Raw genomic sequence first — 12,920 nt, 5'->3', positions numbered from 1 at the left:
TATTTCTTGTGTTTTATGACAAAGATATTCTTTGAATAGTATAGGCCAGACCATCTAGCCTTTTTCTGATGGTTCATGATTTGATTCAGGTTTGCACTTTGGGCAGGAATCAATGATGTTCTGTTTGTCTCAATGCACCGTATCAGGAGGCACTTGATGCCAGTTTGTCTCATAATGGTGAACGTTTAATTTTGATCATGTGTTCAGGTGGTAATTCCCAGGTTCCTATACTATAAAGTTATTATTTTTTCCCTTTGTAACTAGTAAGCATCCTGTGAGGGAGATATATAGCCATCTTAAAAATATTACTTTAAATCCCAGAAATTATAAATCAAATAAATACTCTTCCACCTTTTTGTTCTCATTAGATAGTATAAACTATCTGTAATCCTGAATTTTTAAGTGGTTAAAAGTCCATTGTAGCTGGAACACTCATGTGTTTTAAATGATATTAAATTAGCATATATCTATCCTATCTAAAATATGAATTTTTCTCATACATTTTTAAGGGCACAACTGCTCTCATGGTCATAGGTTAATAGATGCTCAATGAAGGATAAAACATTTCTTCTATAATCATTCTTATTTTTCTTGAAACTAGAATCCTATTCATCCAAAACAATTCAGATGGCAACTGACTGTAATTCAATATAAGGCAAGGTCTGGTGAGATGCCACTGGGGCATCCCAGTGAATATGACCAGGAGGCATTTGGATGTACAAGTGTGGAGCACAGGAAAGAGGTCAGGGTGGAACCACTGTGCTAAGTGCTCCCATGTATTGATATGAATCTGGTAATTTCTTTTTTTCAATTAGCTTTCCACAAATGGAAGCTTTTGTTTTTTTTTAAATACTCACAACCATCATATTAAACAGATAAAGTGAGCATGAACCAGTTTTATGGTTCAATGAAATACTACTTAGCAGTAAGAAACTACTTGAACTTAACATATGAGTCTCATCTGAATCTCACACACATTATGAGGAGTGAAAGAGTCAAAAGGTTACATCCTGTATCATTCCATTTATATGACTTGCTGGAAAGGCAAAACTATGGAGATAAAGAACAGATCAGTGGTTGCCTAGGGTTAGAGTTGGGGGTTGGATTTGACTACAAAGAGGCAGCATGAGGAAATTTTTCTGAAGGTGAGGTTAATTGCTCTGTATTTTGATTGTGGTGGCGGCTACAAAGCCCTATGGATTTGTCAAAACTCAGAGAACCATACAAGTGAAAAGTGAATTTTAATGTGTGCATATTTTTGAGTGTCCATTAAAAGGATGTTAAGCAAGGAAGTGTGTTTTACAAAGATCACCCTGGCTCCAGTGTGAAGACTGGATCAGATGCAACGAACCCCTGAGGCACGAGACTTGGTTGGGGGCTGCTGCATTAATCCAGTAAGATGTGACTATGGCCTGAACTAGGGTAGTAACAAGGGAGATGGAGAGAGTAGACAGGTTTGAGAGATACTACATGGTAGAAGTGGCAGGAGGTAAGGAGTAGGAGATATTGCTCGTGTTTTTCACTTGAGCAAGTGGATGGATGGTGAGGTCATTCACCAGGAGAAAACTGGATTCAAAAGGATTTCAGGGGGAGCACAGTAGCTCAGTTCGGTATGTGTTAAGGTTTGTGGTGTAATTGTAAGTTTCAAGGCAGATATTTACATGGTGTCATAGCTAAAGCAAAATATTTGTATCCTATCCAAGTAATGGTGCTGAAGGGTGACATAATGCACTATATTTATAAATTGACATTTCCAGGAACCCAAAGCAGTACATAAAAAATGCAAAGTGTGTTCTTTTCAATTCACTGAATTATTCCTCCTGGAGACATTTCCAGTTGGGGACCTGGGGCCTTTGTATATTAATTTGTTGTCCACACCCATGCTCAAAACTGACCACTAGAGTTTGAACAACAAGGGCAAGTACTTAGCTCCCTACAGTAGCTTGAATCCCTCTTTAGCTCATGCTAGTTATCAACTCCATTGACAGCAGGCTCTTTTTGCCTAAAGAAAAATTAAAAAGCCGAGTAAGTCATGTTTTTAGAAGTCCTTGAAAGCCTCTCTCCAATAATGTGGGCTAAGGTAACCTTTAATTTTACAGCTCAAGGACAACGAGGAAAAACATATCTGCCTATGTTACATAATATTTCTCAGTAGGCTTAATTATCTTTATGGTATTTAATTTTTAAGTGACTGGTTGGATTTTGTTCTCATTAGTGCTGGAAGAGTTGATATGGAGCCTACCCTGAAGAGCTAGAAATAGTCATTTTCCTTACTATCCGCTTCAACAAAGCAAAAATAAGCCAATAAAGCATAGGGGTCCTCAAAGCCACAGATGACAATACTTGCTCCTTCGAGTTCTTTTAGTTGTTTCAGTTGTATAGATCTGATCTTCAAGAACGTCATGTTCCTTTTTAAAAAATTAGTAACTGGTGATATACACATAAAATTTAACATTTTAACTATTTTGAAGTGTACAGTTCAATGGCATTAAGTACATTCACATTGTTGTCCAACTATCACTGCCATCTTGTCTCTAGGATTCTTTTCATCTAGCAAACTGTAACTGTACACAATAAACAATAAGTCTCTATTCCTCTCTCCCTCAACCCTACCAACCACCACTCTACTTTCTGTTGCTATAAATTTGATTACTCTAGATGACTCATATAAGTGGAATCGTACAGTATTTGTCCTTTTGTGATTGGTTTATTTCACTTAGCATAACGTCTTCAAGGTTCTTCCACATTGTAGCCTATGTCAGAATCTCCTTCCTTTTTAAGGCTGAATAGCATTCCATTGTATGCAGTATTTTGTCTATCTGTTCATATGTGGATGGACATTTGGTTGCTTATACCTTTTGGATACTGTGAATAATGTTGCTATGAACATTCTTGTACAAATATCTCTTCAAGTCTCTGTTTTTAGCTCTTTGAGGTGTATAACCAGAAGTGGAATTTTTAGATCATGAACATCACGTGCCTTAAGAAGCATGTATCTACTACTTCTGCTGAATTCTTTCTGTCCTTGACACGGTGCTGGACACACATTCAGAATTCAAAAAGTACCAATTGGTTGTGATGTATAATAATGAACCTTAAAATATTCTTGGGTTTGCATTGAGTCAATATTTAAGTATCTCTTTCCTTACCTTACAGTCTGCTCCATTCTTCACCCCAGCCCACACACAAACCATTTTCTTTACTTTTGTGTCTCTTTCTCTCCCTAGTCAGGTTCCTAAAGGAAGGGAGGAGTCTGCTATAAATATAAGGGAATGAATTAAATTCCTTAGGACAGGTGTTTTCAGTATGTCTGGGGGACCGAGCTAAATCTAAGTGGGATTCAGAGTCGGCTGTGAGGACTTGGTGATTTTTCTGACCCCTCTGGAGAGTTGTCCTTTGTGGAGGAGTAGGAGAAGGGGAACAGGGCCCAGAGGAGAAGATTTTGTGTGCATACAGGCTTATGGCAGAAGTGCAGTGATGGAGAGTACAGGATGACATCGGTTGCCTAGCCCAGACCCCAGGACCAGGTCTGATTCCTGGGAAGAAGAAAATGTATAGTTGTACAGTAAATTCATTATGTATTATATCCTTGAATGACAATGTGTTATAGGACCCAAGTAGAGCAACTCTGTGGCCAAGGTAACCACTTGAATATAATCAATTATAAACTAGTAAAATTTTTTTTAAAAGAGCACTTTATATTGTAAAAAGAATTACATTTAAGGCTATTATGTTGGGAGAAGGAGAGGCTATCAGTCAACATGACTTTGAGGTATACAGTCTGGATAGTGTGTTGAGCAATGGAAAATTGAACCATTTCAGAATTTAAGAGGAGAAAGTAGGTAAAAGGAAAAAGATAACTGATTTAGATTAGGAATATCAGGCTATTAAATGTGAAGCCATAGTTTGTATTATATCTCTATAAAAGCATGTAAGAACTGATCAATATTCTATCTATAATAAACCTCTTTATAGTACATTATGATTAAGTTTTTAAGATTTTATTATTTAGTAAATAGTTACAAATCTTTCGATGTTTTAGTAGGCTTTCCTTTCCAGCCATTTAATTATCTTTGTGGCTCTCCACCAAGTTTTCTGTTTCTCTTACATTTTGGTTCATAAAATTGAATATGATACAACTCCCAAGGCTGACAAATTTTGATATTTTGACTTTTGAGTTTTCCTCAGTTCCCTGGATACACTCAAGCTGCCAAGTAGCTTTCTACAGTCCTGTAGAAAAGGACTGTAGGCTCTACTTCAAATCATAGACATTACCCCATTCTTTTGTACCACCATCCTTATGTATTGGCTTTCATCCTAAAGGTTTTTCTCCAACAGTAGCAAGAGGGCTGCCACAGTCCAAGCATCATACCTTCACATGACAGTATCCCAAGAAGGAAAAAAGGGAACAAGTACATTTCACCAGTTTTATCAAAGAAAAAGAAATTCTTCAGGACGATATCCAGATAACTTTTCATTGACTAAAAATGAATCATGTGGCCACTCCTAGGTTCAGAAGAGGGTGTGGAAATGAATATCTGACAAAAATGAATGGGATTTCCAAGACTAACATAACCAATCCATAACTCATGCCTTTGATCTAAACATATGGCTTCTCTAAAACAAGTCAGGGTAATCATCGAGAAAAGTCAAGAATAGCTTTTAAATAGGCAACCAACAGTTTATAATACATTCCCCCTTTAAGAAGGGGAAACATAATACAGAGATGAAGGGTTTTCTTGATTTAGAAATCTGGTAGATAATTGAGAATACTGGATGATGAGCAAGTTGGGGTGGGGAAGAGCGGTAATTTCCATTTACGGGCATACAAACTTTGAAATGCTTGTGATGCACTGAAGTGGATGTATCCAGGTAGATACGGGGAAATGTGGACCTAGATCTTAGGAGAAAATTGGGTGCTGCTGAGAGATGCGAGAAGCCATCTGTGTATTTGATGGCAGTTGAAGTCATGGATTTGAATGTGACCTTCTAGGGAAAGTACAGAAAGAGAGAAAAGAAGAGGAATTAGTGTAAAATGCCAATATTTAAAGGACGGGAAGAGAAATTTAGACCCTGAAAGCAGCTCAGGAAGCTAAGAGAGAGAGATACGAAGAAAACCAGGCCTGGGTCACATCATGAAACTTCAGAAAGAGTTTCGAGAAAGAACTGACAAATAGTGTCAAATTCTGTGGAAAAGTCAAATAAAATGAAGGTGGAAAATATCAGTGATACAACTTAGACAGTTAGGACCTTATTATTTGGTAGAAGTATTTTCAATAAAATGATTTAAAAGAAGCCAAATTAAGAGAGGGTCAAGATGGTAGAGTGGGAGCACAGGGAGCTCACCTCCCCCTAGAAACACATCAAAAATATATCTACATATGGAACAATTCTCACAGGAAACAAAACTGGAAACCGGCAGAAGATCTCTCATAAAACCAAAAATGCAAAAATAATCTCCATGTAACCAAGTAGGATGGAAAATAAAAGGCATCAGAACAGGACCAGTGCCCCTGGAAGGGATCTGTGAAGGAGGGAAAGTCCACAGAGGCAGGCCCTTACTCTAGGGAGCCCCTAGAGTGCATACTCCGGATACCACAACACCTACTATCAAGGGGACAATGGACAGGATGCTCTGAGGAAAAATGTGGCTGGCATCTGTACCAAAAACAATCCTCACACCAAACATGTTGGACTCACACAGTCTATACAGGAAAGCTCCCATATAAAAACATCCCTTCAAGACCACAGGAGATAACTCTCCTAAATTCATAGAGACAGAGAAATTTAAGTAAAATGAAAAAGCAGAGGAATGACTCCCAATTAAAAGAACAAGAGAAATCCCCTGGAAGAACAAATAATGAAACAGATTCACCAGTCTACTAGACTCTGAGTTCAAAAAGGAGGTAATAAAAATACCAAAGGAATTAGGAAAAATTTTTGATAGCAATGCAGATCACTGTAACAAGGAACTAGAAACTATAAAAAAAGAACTACTCAAAATTAGATAACTCAATTGCCCAGATAAAAACCAATCTAGAAGTAATGAATAGCAGACTAAATAATGCAGAAGAATGAATAAGTGATCTGGAAGATAGAATAATGGAAATCACCCAATCAGAACAGCAGACAGAAAGACAAATGAAAGAAAAATGAAAGCAACATACAAGATCTAAGGAGATTTGTTCAAGATGGCTGAGTAGAAGGACGTGCACTCATTCCCTCCTGCGAGAACACCAGAATCACAATTAACTGCTGAACAATCATCGACAGGAAGACACTGGAACTCACCACACATCCAGAAGATACCCCACATCCAAAGACAAAGGAGAAGCCTCAATGAGATGGTAGGAGGACCGCAATCACAATAAAATCAAACCCCATAACTGCCGGGGGGGTTGAATCACAAACTGGAGAACAACTGTATCACAGAAGTCCACCCACTGGAGTGAAGGTTCTAAGCCCCATGTCAGGCTTCCCAACCTGTGGGTCTGACAACAGGAAGAGGAATTCCAAGAGAATCAGACTTTGAAGGCTAGCAGGATTTGATTGCAGGACTTTGACAGGACTGAGGGAAACAGAGACTCCACTCTTGAAGGGCACACACAAGGTACTGTGCACATGAGGACCCAGGGGTAAGAAGCAGTGACCCCATAGGAGACTGAATCAGACCTACCTGCTAGTGTTGGAGGACCTCCTGCCGAGGACAGGGGCAGCTGGGGCTCACCAAGGGACAAGGACACTGGCAGCAGAAGTTCTGGGAAGTACTCCTTGGCCTGAGCCCTCCAGGAGTCCGCCATTAGCCCCACAAAATACCCTGCATTCTCCAGTGCTGGGTTGCCTCAGGCCAAAAAACCAACAGGAAGGGAACGCAGCCCCACCCATCAGCAGACAAGTGGACTAAAGTTTTACTGAGCTCTGCCCAACAGAGCAACACCCAGCTCTACCCAACACCAGTCCCTCCCATTAGGAAGCGTGCACAAGCCTCTTAGATAGCCTCATCCACCAGAGAGCAGACAGCAGAAGCAAGAAGAACTACAGTCCTGCAGCCTGTGGAACGAAAACCACATTCACAGAAAGACAGACAAAATGAAAAGGCAGAGGACCATGTACCAGATGAAGCAACAAGATAAAACCCCAGAAAAACAACTAAATGAAGTGGACATAGGCAACCTTCCAGAAAAAGACTTCAGAATAATGACAGTGAAGATGATCCAGGACCTCAGAAAAAGAATGGAGGCAAAGATCGAGAACATGAAAGAAATGTTTAACAAAGACCTAGGAGGATTAAAGAACAAACAACTAGAAGAATTAAAGAACAAACAGAGATGAACCATACAATAACTGAAATGAAAAATACACTAGAAGGAATCAAGAGCAGGATAACTGAGGCAGAAGAACGCATAAGTGACCTGGAAGACAGAATGGTGGAATTCACTGCTGCAGAACAGAATAAAGAAAAAAGAATGAAAAGAAATGAAAACAGCCTAAGAGACCTCTGGGACAACATCAAACTCACCAACATTTGCATTATAGGGGCCGCAGAAGGAGATGAGAGATAGAAACGACCCAATAAAATATTTGAAGAGATTATAGTCAAAAATTTCCCTAACATGGGAAAGGAAATTGCCACCTAAGTCCAGGAACCACAGAGTTCCAGGCAGGATAAACCCAAGGAAAAACACGCCAAGACACATAGTAATCAAATTGACAAAAATTAAAGACAAAGAAAAATAATTAAAAGTAACAAGGGAAAAATGACAAATAACCTTATAGGAGTTCCCCTGTATGTTAACAGCCGTTTTCTCAGCAGAAACTCTACAAGCCAGAAGGGAGTGGCATCATATGTTCAAAGTGATGAAAAGGAAGAAACTACAATCAAGATTACTGTACCTGGAAAGATTCTCATTCAGATTCACTGGAAAAATCAAAACCTTTGCCCACAAACAAAAGCTAAGAGAATTCAGCACCACCAAACCAGCTATATAACAAATGCTAAAGGAACTTCTCTAAGTGGGAAACACAAGAGAAGAAAAGGACCTACAAAAACAAACCCAAAACAATTCAGAAAATAGTAAAAGGAACATATATATTGATAATTACCTTAAATGTGAATGGATTAAATGCTCCAATCAAAAGACACAGGGTTGCTGAATGGATACAAAAATAAGACCCATATATATGCTGTCTACAAGAGACCCACTTCAGACCTAGGGACACATACAGACTGAAAGTGAGGGGATGGAAAAAGATATTCCATGCAAATGGAAATCAAAAGAAAGCTGGAGTAGCAGTACTTATATCAGATACAATAGGCTTCAAAATAAAGAATGAGGCAAGGAAGGACACTACATAATGATGAAGGGATCAATCCAAGAGGAAGATATAACTATTATAAATATATATGCACCCAATATAGGAGCACTGCAATACATAAGGCAAATGCTAACAGCTATAAAAGAGGAAATCGACAGTAACACAATAATAGTGGAGACTTTAACACCTCACTTACACCAATGGACAGATCATCCAAACAGAAAATTAATAAGGAAACACAAGCTTTAAATGACACAATAGACCAGTGAGATTTAACTGATATTTATAGGACATTCCATCCAAAAACAGCAGATTACACTTTCTTCTCAAGTGCACACAGAACATTCTCCAGGAGAGATCACATCTTGGGTCACAATTCAAGCCTTGGTAAATTTAAGTAAACTGAAATCATATCAATTATATTTTCCAATAACAACGCTATGAGATTAGAAATAAATTACAGGGAAAAAAACCCATAAAAAATACAAACACATGGAGGCTAAACAATACACTACTGAATAACCAAGAGATCACTGAAGAAATCAAAGAGGAAATCAAAAAACAAATGACAACAAAAATGAGACAAATGACAACAAAAACACGACGACTTAAAACGAACGACAACAAAAACACGACGACCCAAAACCTATGGGATGCAGCAAAAGCAGTTCTAGGAGGGAAATTTATAGCAATACAATCCTACCTCAAGAAACAAGAAAAATCACAAATAAACAATCTAACCTTACACCTAAAGGAACTAGAGAAAGAAGAACAAACAAAACCGAAAGTTACCAGAATGAAAGAAATCATAAAGATCAGAGCAGAAATAAATGAAATAGAAACAAAGACAACAATGGCAAAGATCAATAAAACTAAAAGCTGGTTCTTTGAGAAGATAAACAAAATTGATAAACCACTAGCCAGACTCATCAGGAAAAAGAGGGAGAGGACTCAAATCAATAAAATTAGAAATGAAAAAGGGGACGTTACAATGGACACCGCAGAAATACAGTATATCCTAAGAGACTAATACAAGCACCTCTATGCCAATAAAATGGACAACCTGCAAGAAATGGACAAATTCTTAGAAAGGTATAACCTTCCAAGACTGAACCAGGAAGAAACAGAAAATATGAACGGACCAGTCACAAGTCATGAAATTGAAACTATGATTAAAAATCTTCCAACAAACAAAAGTCCAGGATCAGATGGCTTCACAGGTGAATTCTATCAATCATTTAGAGAAGAGCTAACACATATCCTTCTCAAACTCTTCCAAAAATTGCAGAGGAAAGAACACTCCCAAACTCATTCTACTAGGCCACCATCACCCTGATACCAAAACCAGACAAAGTTACAGCAGCAACAAAAAAATTACAGACCAATATCACTGGTGAATATAGATGCAAAAATCCTCAACAAAATACAAGCAAACAGAATCCAACAACACATTAAAAGGATCATACACCATGATCAAATGAGATTTATCCCAGGGATGCAAGGATTCTTCAATAAACACAAATCAATGTGATACACCATATTAACAAATTGAAGAATAAAAACTATATGATCATCTCAATAGATGCACAAAAAGCTTTTGACAAAATTCAACACCCATTTATGAAAAAAACTCTCCAGAAAGTGGGCATAGAGGGAACCTACCTCAACATAATAAAGGCCATATACAACAAACCAACAGCAAGCATCATTCTCAATGGTGAAAAACTGAAAGCATTTCCTCTAAGATCAGGAACAAGACAAGGATGTCACCTCTCACCACTATTAGTCAACATACTTTTGGAAGTCCTAGACCTGGCATTCAGAGAAGAAAATGAAATAAAAGGAATTCAAATTGGAAAAGAAGTAAAACTGTCACTGTTTTCAGATGACATGATACTATACATAGATAATCCCAAAGATGCTACCAGAAAACTACTAGAGCTAACCAATGAATTTGGTAAAGTTGCAGGGTACAAAATTGATGCACAGAAATCTCTTGCATTCCTATACACTAAGAATGAAAGGTCATAAAGAGAAATTAAGGAAACAATCCCATTCACCATTGCAACAAAAAGAATAAAACACCTAGGAATAAATCTACCTAAGGAGGTAAAAGACCTGTACTCAGAAAACTATAAGACACTGATGAAATTAATCAAAGATGACACAAACAGGTGGAGAGATATACTATGTTCTTGGATTGGAAGAATCAATATTGTGAAAATGCCTATACTACCCAAAGCAATCTACAGATTCAATGCAATCCCCATCAAATTACCAATGGTATTTTTTACAGAACTAGAACAAATAATCTTAAAATTTGTATGGAGACACAAAAGATCCCGAATAGCCAAAAGAATCCTGAGGGAATAAAACAGAGCTGGAGGAATCAGACTCCCTGACTTCAGACTATACTACAAAGCTACAGTAATCAAGACAATATAGTACTGGCACAAAAACAGAAATACAGATCAATGGAACAGGATAGAAAACCCAGAGATCAACCCACACACCTATGGTCAACTAATCTATGACAAAGGAGGCAAGGATATACAATGGAGAAAAGACAGTCTCTTCAATAAGTGGTGCTGGGTAAACTGGACAGCTACATGTAAAAGTATGAAATTAGAACACTCCCTAACACCATACGCAAAAATAAACTCAAAATGGATTAAAGACCTACATGTAAGGCCAGACAGTATAAAACTCTTAGAGGAAAACACAGAAAGAACACTCTTTGACAGAAATCACAGCAAGATCTTTTTTGACTCACCTCCTAGAGTAATAGGAGTAAAAACAAAAATAAACAAATGTGACCTATTGAAACTTAAAAGCTTTTGCACAGCAAAGTAAACCATAAACATGACAAAAAGACAACCCTCAGAACGGGAGAAAATATTTGCAAATGATTCAACAGACTAAGGATTAATCTCCAAAATATATTAACAGCTCATGCAGCTCAATATTAAAAAAACAAACAACCCAATCCAAAAATGGGCAGAAGACCTAAATAGACATCTCTCCAAAGAAGATATACAGATGGTGAAGAGGCACATGAAAAACTGCTCAACATCACTAATTATTAGAGAAATGCAAATCAAAACTACAATGAGGTATCACTTTTTACCAGTTAGCATGGGCATCATCAAAAAATTTACAAACAACAAATGCTGGAGAGGGTGTGGAGGAAAGGGAGCCCTCTGGCACTGCTGAGAATGTAAATTGATACAGCCACTATGGAGAACAGTATGGAGGTTCCTTAAAAAATTCAAATAGCTGGGCTTCCCTGGTGGCGCAGTGGTTGAGAGTCTGCCTGCCAATGCAGGGGACACGGGTTCATGCCCCTGTCCGGGAGGATCCCACATGCTGCGGAGCAACTAGGCCCGTGAGCCATGGCCACTGACCCCGCGTGTCCGGAGCCTGTGCTCTGCAACGGGAGAGGCCACAACAGTGAGAGGCCCACGTGCCGCAAAAAACAAACAAAAAAATTCAAATAGCTTTCTGCCCATAGACACCACCGAGTAAGCATCGTTGACGTCTCCCCCCTCCACTGTCGTTATGTCTAAGTCAGAGTCTCCCAAAGAGCCCAAACAGCTGCGGAAGCTCTTCATCGGAGGTTTGAGCTTTGAAACAACCGATGGGAGCCTGAGGAGCCATTGTGAGCAGTGGGGAGCACGCACAGACTGTGCGGTAATGAGGGATCCAAGCACCAGGCGCTCCAGAGGCTTCCGGGTTGTCATGTATGCTACTGTGGAGGAGGTGGGTGCGGCCATGAAGGCAAGGCCATACGAGGTGGATGGAAGAGTTGGGGAACCAAAGAAGGCCGTCTCAAGAGAAGATTCTCAAAGACCTGGTGCCCACTTAACTATGAAAAAGATTTTTGTTGGTGGCATTAAAGAAGACACTGAAGAACATCACCTAAGAGATTATTTTGAACGGTATGGGAAAACTGAAGTGACTGAAATTATGATCGACCAAGGCAGTGGCAAAAAAAGAGGCTTTGCTTTCGTAACCTTTGATGACCATGACTCCATTGACAAGACTGTCATTCAGAAATACCACACTGTGAATGGCCACAATTGTGAAGTAAGGAAAACCCTATCTCAGCAAGAGATGGCTAGTGCTTCATCCAGCCAAAGAGGTCAGAGTGGTTCTGGAAGCTTTGGTGGTCGTCGTGGAGGTGGTTTTGGTGGGAATGACAGCTTTGGTCGTGGAGGAAACTTCAGTGGTTGATGTGGCTTTGGTGGCAGCCGCGGTGGTGGTGGCTATGGTGGCAGTGGGGATGGCTATAATGGATTTGGTAATGATGGGAACAGTTTTGGAGGTGGTGGAAGCTACCATGATTCTGGCAATTACAACAATCAATTTTCAAATTTTGGACCCATGAAAGGAGGAAACTTTGGAGGCAGAAGTGCTGGCCCCTATGGTGGTGGAGGCCAATACTTTGCCAAACCACGAAACCAAGGTAGCTGTGGTGGTTCCAGCAGCAGCAGGAGCTATGGCAGTGGCAGGAGGTTGTAATTACTGCCAGGAAACAAAGCTTAGCAGGAGAGGAGAGCCAGGGAAGTGACAGGGAAGCTACAGGGTACAAGAGACTTGTGAAC

At 39.2% G+C, this 12,920-nt stretch overlaps 1 protein-coding gene and 1 pseudogene across 4 annotated transcripts in view; one reads left to right on the top strand and one right to left on the bottom strand.

The window, feature by feature from the left end:
- Nucleotides 1–12,920, bottom strand: part of PRKG1 (protein kinase cGMP-dependent 1) — a 1,402,246-nt gene that overhangs the window by 1,236,606 nt on the left and 152,720 nt on the right. The window lies entirely within an intron of this gene.
- LOC307175123 (heterogeneous nuclear ribonucleoprotein A1-like 2) lies at nucleotides 11,412–12,837 on the top strand (annotated as a pseudogene). The gene has a single exon. The product of its transcript is annotated as a heterogeneous nuclear ribonucleoprotein A1-like 2 (transcript).

This window comes from Stenella coeruleoalba, assembly GCF_951394435.1.
Source record: "Stenella coeruleoalba genome assembly, chromosome: 16".
Classification (NCBI taxonomy): domain Eukaryota; kingdom Metazoa; phylum Chordata; class Mammalia; order Artiodactyla; family Delphinidae; genus Stenella; species Stenella coeruleoalba.
This window is presented reverse-complemented; position numbering and strand designations above follow the sequence as displayed.